The sequence below is a fragment of the Jaculus jaculus genome, chromosome 6, assembly GCF_020740685.1.
Source record: "Jaculus jaculus isolate mJacJac1 chromosome 6, mJacJac1.mat.Y.cur, whole genome shotgun sequence".
Lineage (NCBI taxonomy): Eukaryota > Metazoa > Chordata > Mammalia > Rodentia > Dipodidae > Jaculus > Jaculus jaculus.
Window position 1 is genome coordinate 124,605,997 of NC_059107.1, and position 13,378 is coordinate 124,619,374.

General features: G+C 37.8%; 1 protein-coding gene across 1 annotated transcript in view; it reads left to right on the plus strand.

Annotated features, from left to right (window-relative positions):
* The window catches only part of Acss3 (acyl-CoA synthetase short chain family member 3), a 218,460-nt gene that overhangs the window by 50,372 nt on the left and 154,710 nt on the right, over positions 1-13,378 (plus strand). The gene's annotated exons all lie outside the window — the stretch shown is intronic.

Sequence of the window (13,378 nt, forward strand, 5' to 3'; positions counted from 1 at the left end):
GAATTCATCTTAGTAACTTCTTCTTTTCTCTCCTCTCCACTTTCCTTGCCATTCATTACCTTAGTCAAAATTGGCTTCGCCTCATTTTCCTATTACTAAAGAAGCCTCCTCACTGCCTGCCACCAGACATTGTTTAAGATAGTCCATCCGGTAAAGTGAAGCCAAAGGTTTCGTCCTGGAGAACAATATATTTCTCTGCGTCACTTTAATGTTTGCCAAAAGGTACTTAAAATTACTATATTCAGAGCATAAAGTCCAGACTCATGTGATGTATAAGACACTTTGGAGCCAGACCAAAGCATCCCTTCCAAATTTCACGTTCACACAATTTTGGACATTTACACAACTCTTTTTTGCCCTGAATGCCACGTCATCCAGGCACAACTGGCCCTTTATCTTCTTTGTAAGTCCTCGTTCATTTGTTTTGTTTACTCATTTATTTAATTTATTTATTATTATTATTATTATTATTATTATTATTATTATTATTATTCACAGCATGTTTTGTATGAGTACATCATGGGTACCCTCTTTTTCCTTGACCATGCTCCCATTCCACTAGGGACCCTCCTCATTGGGGTTGTAGGTACTTCCTATGGGGTTGTGGGTTATGCATTGTGGGATTTTATTCCTTCCTCATCTGAGTAGTTCTTAGCTGGACCATCCTGTTTACATATGAGGCCTAGACAGGATTAGATAATCTAATTAGCCACACTTACACCACATGCCTAGAGTGTTAAGTAGTGGGGAAGAAATATCTTCTACTCTTGGTTTTATATTAGCTGATAGGGACCTGCCTCACACTACGATGTACAACCCAAGATAAGAAAAGTAATATTAATTGCTTATTCTGCAAGTGAGAAATCTGTATCTGGTGGAATGAAACATATATACACTGAGCTAACACTGGGGCCTGGCAGGGAAGGTACGCCATTACCAAATGTGCTCAGAAATTTTATGAGGCATAGTTTTTTTTTTACAGAGAGAGTGAGAACGAGAGCAAGAGTGACAGAGAGAGAGAGAGAGAGGGAGAGCGAGAGAGAGAGAGAGAGAGAGAGAGAAAGAGAGAGAGAGAGAGAGATTGAGAGAGTGTGTGTGTGTGTGTGTGTGAGAGAGAGAGAGAGAGAGAGAGAGAGAGAGAGAGAGAGAGGGAAAGAGCGGGAGAGCGAGCAAGTGAGCTCGCCAGAGCCTCAGCCACTGAAATTAAACTACAGATGCTGGCGCCACCTAGTGTGCATGTGAGACCTTGCACTTGCTTCACCTTTGTGCATCTGGCTTAGTGGGATCTGGAGAGAAATCAAACATGGATCCTTCGGTAGGCTTCACAGACAAGCGCCTTAACTATCCAACCATCTCTCCAGCCCTATGAGCCATAATTTTAATATAAGAGGAAGACATTATTTTCTCAAAACTATTTCATTGCACGTTTTGGTGTAGGTTTGCATTTTCATGTTTTTAATATATTTATTTATAAAAGAGTATAAAAAGAGAGAGAGAAGGAGAGAGAGAGAATGAGAATATAGGCAAGCCAGCGCCTTCTACTCCTATAACAAACTCTAGTCATGTGTGTCATTTTTTTGCATCTGGCTTAATATGGATACTGGAGAATTGAACCCAGGCCAGCAGGCTTTGCAAGCAAACACTTTTAACTACTGAACCCTTTTCCCAGCCCTGCTTTTTCATAATTTAGAAGAGGTTTAGTTTATGATTAATAGTGTGTTCCTGGGGCTGGAGAGATGGCTCAGTGGTTAAGGCTTTTGCCTGCAAAGCCAAAGGACCTCAGTTCAATTGCCCAGGACCCACATAAACCAGATGCACAAGAGGACACATGCATCTGGAGTTTGTTTGCAGTGGTTGGAGGCCCTGGTGCACCTATTCTCTCCCCCAATCCTCGTAAGTAAATAAAAATAAAATGAGAAAATAAAATGTGTTCCTGTTATTTGGGCATATTACCACAGTTCTATCTTGACACTATGGAAGCCCAAGAGCCTGTAAACCTTAAGTGGTATGTAGATGTAGATTGAAATGCTTGCTTGTATATTGTAAAACATTGTCCATGTTAGCATATTGAATTTGGTATATACCCAAATATCAGCTTCAAAGAGAAATCTAAACTGCGAACAGCTGTGGCCACCCTCATTTTCCATTGCTTTCTCCTTAAGTTAATCCTATTACATAATCGTGCACCTTTGTTTTGCTTAGAAGTTTTTCTGCTAGCTCATCTTATTTTTAAACCTTGACTGTGGACTCAGACCCTTTGGACACTTGTGCTAGTTCACTGGTTTCATTTTAGCCCAACATCAAAGTACTTGAAAGGACCATTTCTCTCACCTGCTGACACTCTCTGATTCCCAGGGCTTTTTTCTCTGCAGTACTGAAGAAGCAGTGTTCAGGAAGAGAGGAAGCATTGTCTGTGGCTTTGATTACCTGCTCCCAGATTTCTGTCTTTATTTCACCAAGGGAGGAAGAAGGTGAAAGGAAATTTAACGGGTGTTGCCACTGGGACAGACAAAACAGTCTTTGTTCTTTTACTTATTGAATCTCCTGTTTCATTTCTACTTGGCACTTCTGGCTAACTCAAACTTGATTTAAGTTAGTTAGCCTTTCTTATTTAAGTAGACACCTACAAATTTCAGGCTAAATTGCCATCGGTGACATGAAAAATCTGATGACTTTTACAGAATGACTCAGAAACAGCTTTTCTGAAGCCATTGTCTATTCTATGAATATTTCAAATGACACTTTACTAAGGCTTTTTTTAAAAATCCCTTTTAAAAATCCTTTATTTGAGCTCCATGTCATCCTTCAGTCATCAAATACTTTTTTTTTTTTTTTTTCTTGAGGTAGGGTCTCCCTCTGGCTCAGGCTGACCTGGAATTCACTATGTAGTCCAGGGTGGCCTCAAACTCATAGTGATCTTCCTACCTCTGCCTCCCGAGTGCTGGGATTAAAGGTGTGCACCACCACGCCAAGCTTTAAATACTTTTTATAGTTTAATTTTTAACAACAATTTTTTAGACATATATTTTAATCATAATCCCCTCCTATTGCCTTCTCTTATCCCCCCTCCCAATACCCAATACCCTTCTACTGAAACCCTTCTTCTTCCCAATTCACCCCTGTTCTAACTTCGATGCCTATTTTTCTTTTGTGTGTGTGTGTGTGTGTGTGTGTGTGTGTGTGTGTGTGTGAGAGAGAGAGAGAGAGAGAGAGAGAGAGAGAGAGAGAGAGAGAGAGAGAGATTCCCTGAGCTGCCTGCATGTGCGTGGTGGGGGACTATTTTCCAGAGCACATGCAACTTGCCAGTGGGTATATCACTGAAGAAAACATATCCTGCTCCCCTAGGAAAATTTAACTGCCAATCACTCATCTGGGAGAAATAATTTTTTGTCATGTCAAATTCTTTTTTGTTTTAATATTTAATTTATTTATTTGAGAAAGAGAAGGAAGAAAGGAGAGAGAGAGAAAATGGGCATGCCAGGGCATCCAGCCATGGCAAACAAACTCCAGAGGCATGTGCAACCTTGTGCATCTGACTTCAATTTGTCCTGGGGAAGTAAACTTTATGCTTCACAGACAAGGTCCTTAACCACTAAGTAATCATTCTAGCCCCTGTAATGTCAAATTACTTTAAGACTAAAGGATTATAGGTAAACGAACATATCATTATTGTCAAGTGCTGACAGTAATAGGTAAAGGTAATATAATAAACAATAGGTAAAGGTAACATAATAAAAAGTTTATAATGGTGTTATGTTCTGTGGAACCACATGGAACAGCACCTATATTCCTTCCTCAAGCATAATAAGTAGTTGTGATAACTTACAAAGAGAGAGTGATTGTTTTGACTCACAGTTTCAGAGGTTCCTGTTCAAGACTACATAGACCTGTTCATTTAGACCTCTGGTGGGTGTGGGATGGCAGTGCTGGAAAACAGGTGGTAAAGCTAACTACTTACCTTATGGCCAGAAAAGAGAAGACAAGGGAGGAACTAAAGTCCACAACCTCATTTCTACCAGTAGGTCACATCTCCTACAGATTCTGCCACCTCCTGCTGGCACACTTAATGCCAACCATAGCAGGACCATCTGAGTCAGGGGTAAACAGGATCAGGAAGGCTTTCTGGAAGACTTGACAACTAAAGTTAGTTCAGTAGCCTATGTTCTATGTGAAGTGATTTTTTTTCTCTCTATATGTATCTTACGGATTACCTTACCTGTATGCCATCATATTCTTAGCAAGATCTTCTTTGCCCATATTAATTATGTGTTTTATCACCCAGACCACCTCATGCTCTTCTTTGCCTTCATATATATTATCCAACATCATTCCTCACATTTCATTTGTACTTTGGTGCTGTTTCCTCTTCTCCTGTGTAAGTTTTGTGATGGACAGATAGTTTTGTTTTCTTTGCACCATGATACCTGGAATTTAGCAAATACATATTGAATGGTGACTAAATGAATGAATGAATTACCAGTTGACATTTTAAAGTTTCTAATTTTTTTCTTGCACAAAATTCTTATCTTTAAATTATCTTTAAATTTAAATCTTTCCAAGTTACAACTTTCCTAACTTCCATCTGTGGAGAATTTAAACTCATTTAGTATGATTCTCCAAGATATAATTCCTCTCAGTTTTTCAAAACCCAGAGACTTTGGACACAGTGAGGCACTTGCTAGCAAAGCCTTTCTGCCTTGATTTGTTTCCGCAGTATCCACATAAAGCAGGATGCCCAAGGTGGGGCATGTTCTGGAGTTCCTTTGCAGCTGCAAGAAGCCCTGTTTTACTTTCTCTTATGATAAATAAACATATTTTTAAAAATCTAGGAGCTCCAAAATTTTCATTCCAAGAGATTTGCTTATTAGATCCCTCCTCTTTGTAGGTTTTTCAAATTAGTATGGTATCATGTTAAAACTCAGTCAGATATATTTGTGTGTCTACGTGTGTGTATCATATACAATATCACTAATTTAACTTGGGATTTATCTGTATATTTGGTTTTCTTTTTCTGGTTTCCAACAATTATGATTTTTCAATGTTTATTCATTAAATAAGAAGGTGGCTCCTGAAGGCATCTGAGGCATTTTTGTAAATAAATATATATGAGGAAAATTGATAAGATTCCATGAGCATTAAATTTTTCTTATTTAATACAAATTTAGGGTGCTTATTATCTTTACTAAAGGTAATTTTTTTAAATATAATTATAGCCATACTTATAATTATGAAGCTTTAGTAATTTAGAAAAGAAAATAACCCTGATTTCATAAGCTGTGCTCCATGAAACGTTCATTTACAACCCTTGCTCTCTAAATCCTCTCTTCAAAGAATGAAAGCCATCTTTTCAGAAACATAATAGGGCAAACTATTTCCCTATCATTAACACCAGTGCAAAAGCCTAGCATGTGCACGTGCACACACACACACACAATGAAGACAGAAGAACATGCATAAATTCAGCTCTGTTAGCTGAGTAGAAAGGAGGTAGAATGCAACTATGTTCTCTATTCTTTTTTAAAATTATTTTTATTTATTTATTTGAGAGAGACAGAGAGATGGGGGGGGGGATGAGAATGGGTGCGCCAGGGCTTCCAGCCATTGCATCTGGCTAACGTGGGTCCTGAGGAATCAAGCCTCAAACTGGGGTCCTTAGGCTTCACAGGCAAGTGCTTAACCACTAAGCCATCTCTCCAGCCCATGTTCTCTATTCTTAAGTGACCTTAATACATACTCAAACCCTCATTTATATTATAGACAGATTCATTATAAGTGTATGTCTCCAAAGCAAATTTCCTTTTTAATGCTTGGTAAATGGATGAATGAAGTCAATATGTGATAGAAGTCATTCATCCATTCCCCATTCTTACGGTTCAGTATATGAAATTTTAATTAAATACAATATATATGAAAATTAGAATTTAGATAATATATGTTAATATTTTAGGTTTTCAAATGATATGTTCATGTAACCAGCTTTGGAAATAGAATATTCTAAAACTTCCTGTAGCCTTTATTATTCTACCTTTTACCATTTCACCCACTCCTTATATTCAGATATCTATAAACTGTCCATGAAATACAACTATTTTTTGTTTTGTTTTGGTTTTGTTTTTGCGAGGTAGGGTCTCACTGTAGCTCAGGCGACCTGGAATTCACTATGTAGTCTCAGGGTGGCCTCAAACTCATGGCAATCCTCCTACCTCTGCCTCCTGAGTGCTGGGATTAAAGGTGTGCACCACCATGCCCGACAAGATATGACTGTTTTTGAACTTTGTATAAATTGAATAATTCAGTGTAATTTCACATGTCTTCTCTTTTTGCACTCAACTTTCTGTTTAGGTCATTCATTTCATTGCAAGAAGTTGAGATTTAGTCATGTGGAAAGTATCTTATTGTAAGATTATTATTCATGATGCTTCCATGAATATGTGTTTGTGCTAGTTTTGGTGACTCTATAGATGTATTTGTGTCAGAGCATACCTAGGAATCAGGTGTTTGGATCCCAGGGACACACAGTTTTGGCTTGAGCAAAGAGTGCCATGCTAATTTCCAGAGTGGTTTGACCAGGTTATGCTCTTCCTCCTGGGAGTATGTGTACCATTTTTCAATACTTGACTATTACATGTCTGTTTCATTTTGACCTGTCTGACAAATGTGTAGTAATATTGCCTTGTGGTTGTAGTTTGCCTTTTTCTAATGACTGAGGAGTTCAGCTCTTCACCCTGTGCATAGTGCCTATGTATTCATTTTCATTCTAAATTGGCCAATGCTTTTGGTTTGAATTCAGATTTTGGAAAGGAATGTTTTCACAAAGAAAAGGTTGTACAAGTATTTGTAAACTGTAAGAAGCATATTATAAAGATCTTGTGGTATAAGATCTGGTATTTAAGTGATGGAATATTTTCCTATGAGTTGTTGGTCAGAGAATTTAGCCTCCCCCCTCCCCAACAAAAATTACAAGCTATTACTACTGCTGTTGGTTGCCAGTAAGAATCAGATAAGACCCTATTGCTGATGAAAACACATGATTTGATCTGTTAATCAAGCTGGAACTGAGCTGGAGGTTTCCTCTTTGTCAGTTAGCTTTCATAGCATCAGAAGGTGCAGGATACAGGGGCAAAAGTCGCCAACAGTGGATGCTGTTGAATCAGGAGGAAGGTCCGTGTACTAATAAACAGCCAGACTAAATGTGCCCACTGGCGCAATAGTGGGATTCATGTGATGGGGAGAGCCAGTTGCTTTCTGTTGGATTTGAGGCACAGTCCATGGGAAGAAATTTCAGTGCTCTAGCACTGAAAACCCGGTCAAAAACACATGGCTGGGAGTTCATAGGCCCCAGCGAGGAAGCTGCTGATATTTCCTGAGTAGGTATGTTGTACCTACATACTACCTTCCAAATATGTAGGTTCAGGAGCTGGGTGAAGGCTTAGTACATAATGACTTGCCATGCATGCATAAGGACCTCAGTTTGGATCTCTACTACCCACATAAAAACCAAGTGCTGGGGAGGTAGAAACAACAGGATCCTTGGGGCTTGCTAGTCTAGACAAATTTGTGAGCTGTGGTTTCAGTCGGAGACCCTGTCTCCCAAAATAAGTTGGAGAGTGATTGAGCAAGGCACCTTACATCTACCTCTGGCCACTGCAGGCAAGTGCACACCCCTGAATGTGATCCTATACAAACATATGTACCCCCATATGAGCATGGATACACACACATGCACAACAAACATACACAAACCAGTAACTAAATAAAATATGTCTATATACATAGATTAGTGTTGCTCTCAGCTCCATTCAGATTTTTTTTTTTTTTTGTTAGTGGGCAGCAGTTAATGTACAGATTCACAAAGGGCAAAGAATAAGAGATACAGTTTTTGCAGCCCTAAAAAGGACATCTAAAAATCACCCATCACTCTCTTCAAACTCAAGTAACAGTGCAGGAGAGGGCTTGGGGAGCACTTAAGAGTCAGATGAAGGAAATGAATGTTATGGAATTCTATCTTCTGGACATGGCATGGCTCTTGTACTTATGAACTCACAGTAGCCATGGTTAGGTAGATAAGACAAGCACAATATGGGACCCATCGACATAGCCTCAGTCAAGGGGAGGGGCACATGAGGCACCACCTCTCTTTGAGGAGCTATTGGCAGTAAATTAAATTATTACTGGGGAAACTTTTCATTTTCTTCAGTGGTGCAGCCCCTTGTAAACTGACCGTGTTCTGGTAAGTGATTCTCCACACATACTCATGCAAAAATTCCTAATTAAACTCAAGGGTCCCCCTCACAAACAAAAAGGTGAAAAAGACATGAACATAGAAAGAGGATTCCTTGAGAAGGGGAAAGACTTTGATGGGAGTGTGATGGAGAAAAGGGAGTGATGGGTGAATATGATCATAAAACTTTATATACTTGTGTGATTTTGTAAAACGAATCTAAAACTGAGAAGACAATCTTCTTTATTCTTAAAATAGTTAATGAAAATGACTATACTTTTACAGTCCATTCTAGCTATTCTTTAAAGCAATTTTGGACATGCATACTCTGAAGTAGAATGCTATGAAGTGGGATCCTGATTATGCAGGGCAGTGAAAATGTAGACAGATGATTCTCTGTTTTGATTTTATTAATACTAAAAGGTTGTAGTTAAAATCACTTTGAGTGATATGGTGCAACGAAATTTTCATATTCTCCTTTGTTATTGCAAACTGTATGGTGAAATTTTATATGATGCATTTTAGCAGAAATACCTTGCATTTCATTTTAAATAAATTAGCATCCATTAAACACTGATAATTTTTTCCCACAAATTTACTGAGTTCAAGTTCAAGCAGTAACATTCAAGTTAGATTTGGCGAAGATTCAACATAAGGAAAATAATTATTATAACATAGGAACATGTTAATTAAATAATGATTTGCTATTTTAGTCTCCTCTTTTCTATACTTAAATCTATTTATTCCTCAAGCAAAAACTGTCTAAATAGTTCTTTATCACAACCCAAAATAGCACCAATACCCCAAGTAAAAAATAAAATTTTCTTAGACAGATGTGTGTGTGTGTGTACCTGTGACATGACATGACAGTCACTTGAAGATCAAAAGCCAACTTTGGGCGTTAGTCTTCTCCTCCCACCTTCTTTGAGAAAGTTTCTTTCACATATCATAGCTATATTTGCCAAGACAGCTGGCCTACAGAATTCTGGGAGAATCCCCTATGTCCACATCCCTTCTACCTATAGGCCCAGTGGGACTATAGAGTAGCACTGCAGTGTCCACGTCAGGTGGGTTCCTGCCATCAGAACGCAGGTAACAATGTGTGTGGCAAGTGCTTTATTCATTGAGCCCCCTTCCCAGCCTTCAGATAGGAGTTCAGAGATTATCCATCAAATCAAGCCTACTGTTTGAAGTACAAACTTGCAGTTTTACATGTCCTTTTAGGCCAGAAGCCATTTTGCAACACTTTGAAGTCCAGAGCACTCCACTCATACTTTTTCCTCTCAGACTGGTTTATTCTTCCTTTTAACTCTACTGAGTAATGTGCTTATGTGATCCCCTGAATGGAGAACAGACTCAGGGGAAATATCTTATTCATTCTTCTAAATTACACAGTAGCTGAAACAGGCCTCATAGAGAGAAGTATCATATTGTTCACTGATGAGTTCATGAGTAGAACATTCAATAACATTCATAAAAAGGAAAGAAAGTCTTATCTTAACAAAAAGAAATAATTATTTCTAAAAATATCATTTGTCTTCCCTACATTTTTCTTTCTGTGTTAGGATTTCTATTTTTAATGGGGTGAGAATAGTTCCTGTTTTAAGATCTCTATCCTGCCTTATTTAAAAGTCTGCTTGTAACATTTATCTCACTTTGCTGTCTCCAAAATCTGGAAATCTGGCACATTACTTTTATTATCACAGTTGCTTAATGAATTTATTCTTATTGCTCATTAGTAGGTCTGCCTGGATGATTTGTCTGTAGGATTGCTGAATTTGCAGCTTTCAGCAAGTCAATTCAAGGAAACCAGGCGGTCTTCTGCTTTGGAATTACAATATTGGCCTACAGTAACAGAATCAAATTAATCTATTTATCCAAAGCACACTTTTAAGGTGTCTCATATATATTTGTCACTTTTGGGGGTGTTCTTTCTGCTGCCAGAAAATACCTGACCAAGAGCAGCTTGTGGGAGGAAAAGGTTTATTTTGGCTTACAGACTTGAGCTGGAGCTCCATGACATCAGGGGAAAATATGGCATAAGCAGAGGCTGGATTTCACCTACTGGCCGACATTGGGGAGACAACAAGCAGCAGGAAAGCATGCCAGACACTGGTAAGGAGAGTCTGGCTGTAACACCCATAAGCTCTCGCCCAATGACACACTGCCTGCAGGAGGCTCCGATTCCCAAATTGCCACTGGCTGGGGACCTAGCATTCAGAACATATAAGTTTATGGGGGACACCTGAATCAAACCACCACAGGGGGATGATGAATTCAAGTATTAAATGATATAGTCATTGTTTACAGGAAAAGCAAATTCTGGTTGGGTGATATATTATGAACAAAAGGATAGTATGATATAATTTATTGACCTTCTGCTGCCATTGTAGACAACTATTTTCAAAAGCTGCTTGACACTAAACAATTTCTGAGCCAAGCCACAGATAAAAAAAAATGGCAGTGAAATATGGTAATGAATGATGGAGTGAAAATCCTGTCAGGTTGTTTTATGAAGCAAGAGTAGCAGCCTTGGACCATGACAGAGCCATAGGAAAGTGGAGGAAGAATGTCAGAATATGTTGAGTCTTACAGGCCTTGTTCAAGGCTGTATTTTATTCTAAGTGTAATAGAAAATTTCATATCAATAAAGGAATCATTTTGCTTTCTCTGTAAGAAAATGAGGCAAAAGGACATGACACTGTTCAGAATAGACATGAGTTAGGTACCATGCAGCTCCAATCCCCTTAGAAAAGTTACCTGTGCTTGCATGTGGCAAGTTAGGGCCTAGGCGAAGAGATGGCCCTATCATGGCATTCTGGAACATATTCTATATTTCAGCCATCGTGCATCTCTAGTTACACCCATTGGGACTGAGATATGTCCTAGTGAGTCCATGAGTATTTTAGTTACCTGTAGATACCCCTTTGATTGCTCAACATTGAGTTGTTAGTTTTTGTATCATTCCAAATAATTGCTCCTAGTTTTTGTTTAGAAACATAAGAAATATGATTTTTTTGTAATTTTCTCTTTCATTCATATGTGTAATATTCAGAATTTCCATCATTAAAAGTTTTTCTAATAATTTATGTAATTTATTCAAAAAAATTTAAATATTGGTTGAAGGGTAATGGCAATTGATACTTAGTTTTCTCTTTTATTCTTCTCTTTTTTTTTCTCTGGGTTTTCCAACATGATGAATTGTGTCCTTATAAACAGTAATCCCAAATAAATCATTTCTCCCTTAAAAGAAATGCCAACAATAAAGTCATTTTAAAATTTTCAATAGAAATATTGGTGTGATCTCATTAAATTTAATTTTACTAAATATTATTGTACCTTCATCGTCTTTTAATTCATTGTCCTTGTATACATCTCTGATGCTAAAACAAGCATAGTGCCCAAAGTCTTGAGAAGGTGGAAAAGGGCATAAATGAATAGGAATGCCCTGAGTAAAGGCCCTTGCCCAGAAATCATAGGTATTCTACCTGCACATGCCATTGAGCGCCAGTTGTAAGAAAAGTCAGGTGAATTTTCACAGCTACAAGTGGAGTTAAAAAAAAATAAACTATTTAATTTTATAGACTAAAGAAATATCTTGTATGTAAATAATTTTAGTTTATTAGTATAGATAAATATTGAGTCTAGGTAAACAAACAGGAACTGAAAATGAAGTATTATAAATGTTGGGTTAGAGATACAGAAAAAACATTTTTCAGTGAGGTATTCTGAGATCAGTTGAATGTTTATTGTGCATCACATATTTTATTTCACAATGGGGTAATAATGATGGTTGAGATGTAGCTCCTGGGCTGGGGAGATGGCCTAGTGGATAAAATGCTTCGTGTGAAGTGTAAGTGCCTGAGTTCAGATCCCCAGGTCCCACTGGAAACTATACTCAGTAGCCCTGTAACACTAGTGTTCATAATCCCTGCATGCCTAGGACAAGAAGGGAGGTGGGCATAATTAAATATTCAAGAAGCTTATGGGCGAGCTAGCCTGGCAACTATAGGAGTGAGCAGGTTGAACAATAAGAGACCTTGTCTGCAAAAAAGGTTATTAGGCCAGGACTGACATCCTAAGTTTTGCTGTAGTTTCACACACAAGTTCCTACACACACACACATACACACACACACACACATGCACACACAGTATAGTTCCTGACTACAAGCATTTTATAGCTTTTCTAGTGAGAAAAAGCAAGGGCTGTGCAATAAAGTGTCCGCAGCTTATGTATTAAAGCATTAATAAAGCCTTAGCTGAAAGGAGGAACTAACCTTGTCCAGAAGTTCATAGAAGATTTCTCTGCACAAGCAACACATAATTAATCATGGTGGGAAGCTTAAAATATGTGGCCCATACATAGGTGGTCCCTCTGAATGTATGACCCACCAGCCTGCAGAAGAGAAAGTCAGAGTTAACTTTGACACATTTAATAATGGTGGCACATGCTCTGAAGACAACCCTTACTGGCAAAGATTCTAGATGAATGCTCATAATGAATGTAATCGGGGAAATAAACAACCGTGAGATGGTTAAAAAATAAATGAGGGAGATAAGCACTTGTTAAAATTATAAACAATAAATATGCTATGGAAGGAGAAGTGCTTCTTACAGTCATGGTCAGGGAAGCTGAAAATAATTATTACTTTCTCTGTTGATTAGCAATGCACCTGTTATGCAGTTGGCACTGTTAGTACAGCTGAACACCTAAATAATGTTCAGTTTCTGACCTTTAATAATTAACATGGGAAATTATAAAATCATCTGACCTGGCATAAATGTCAAAAGAAGTAGAGGATAAAGCTTGTTGACATAATTTGAAAAACATAGAGTGGCTAAAACAATGCAAATAAAGGGAATAGAGTAGAATTGCACTTTGACTGTATTAGAAAAATGACTTTTCATATAAATCTTTTGAATTGGATAGCATATGGAGTTGTGGAATTGTTTAAATTAATTCTATTTTAATTCATTTGTCAGTTTTATGGTGCCACTTGTGTGCTTTGTGCAGATACATCATAAAGTAAAATAAAATTGAATTAATCCATAGAAAGCTGCCTTCAATTGAATTATTTGTAGAGATGGGAGAAACTGATGATGTCTTTTCACATGACATGCTTGATTTAAAGTATTTCATTTCCATTCCAAAGCT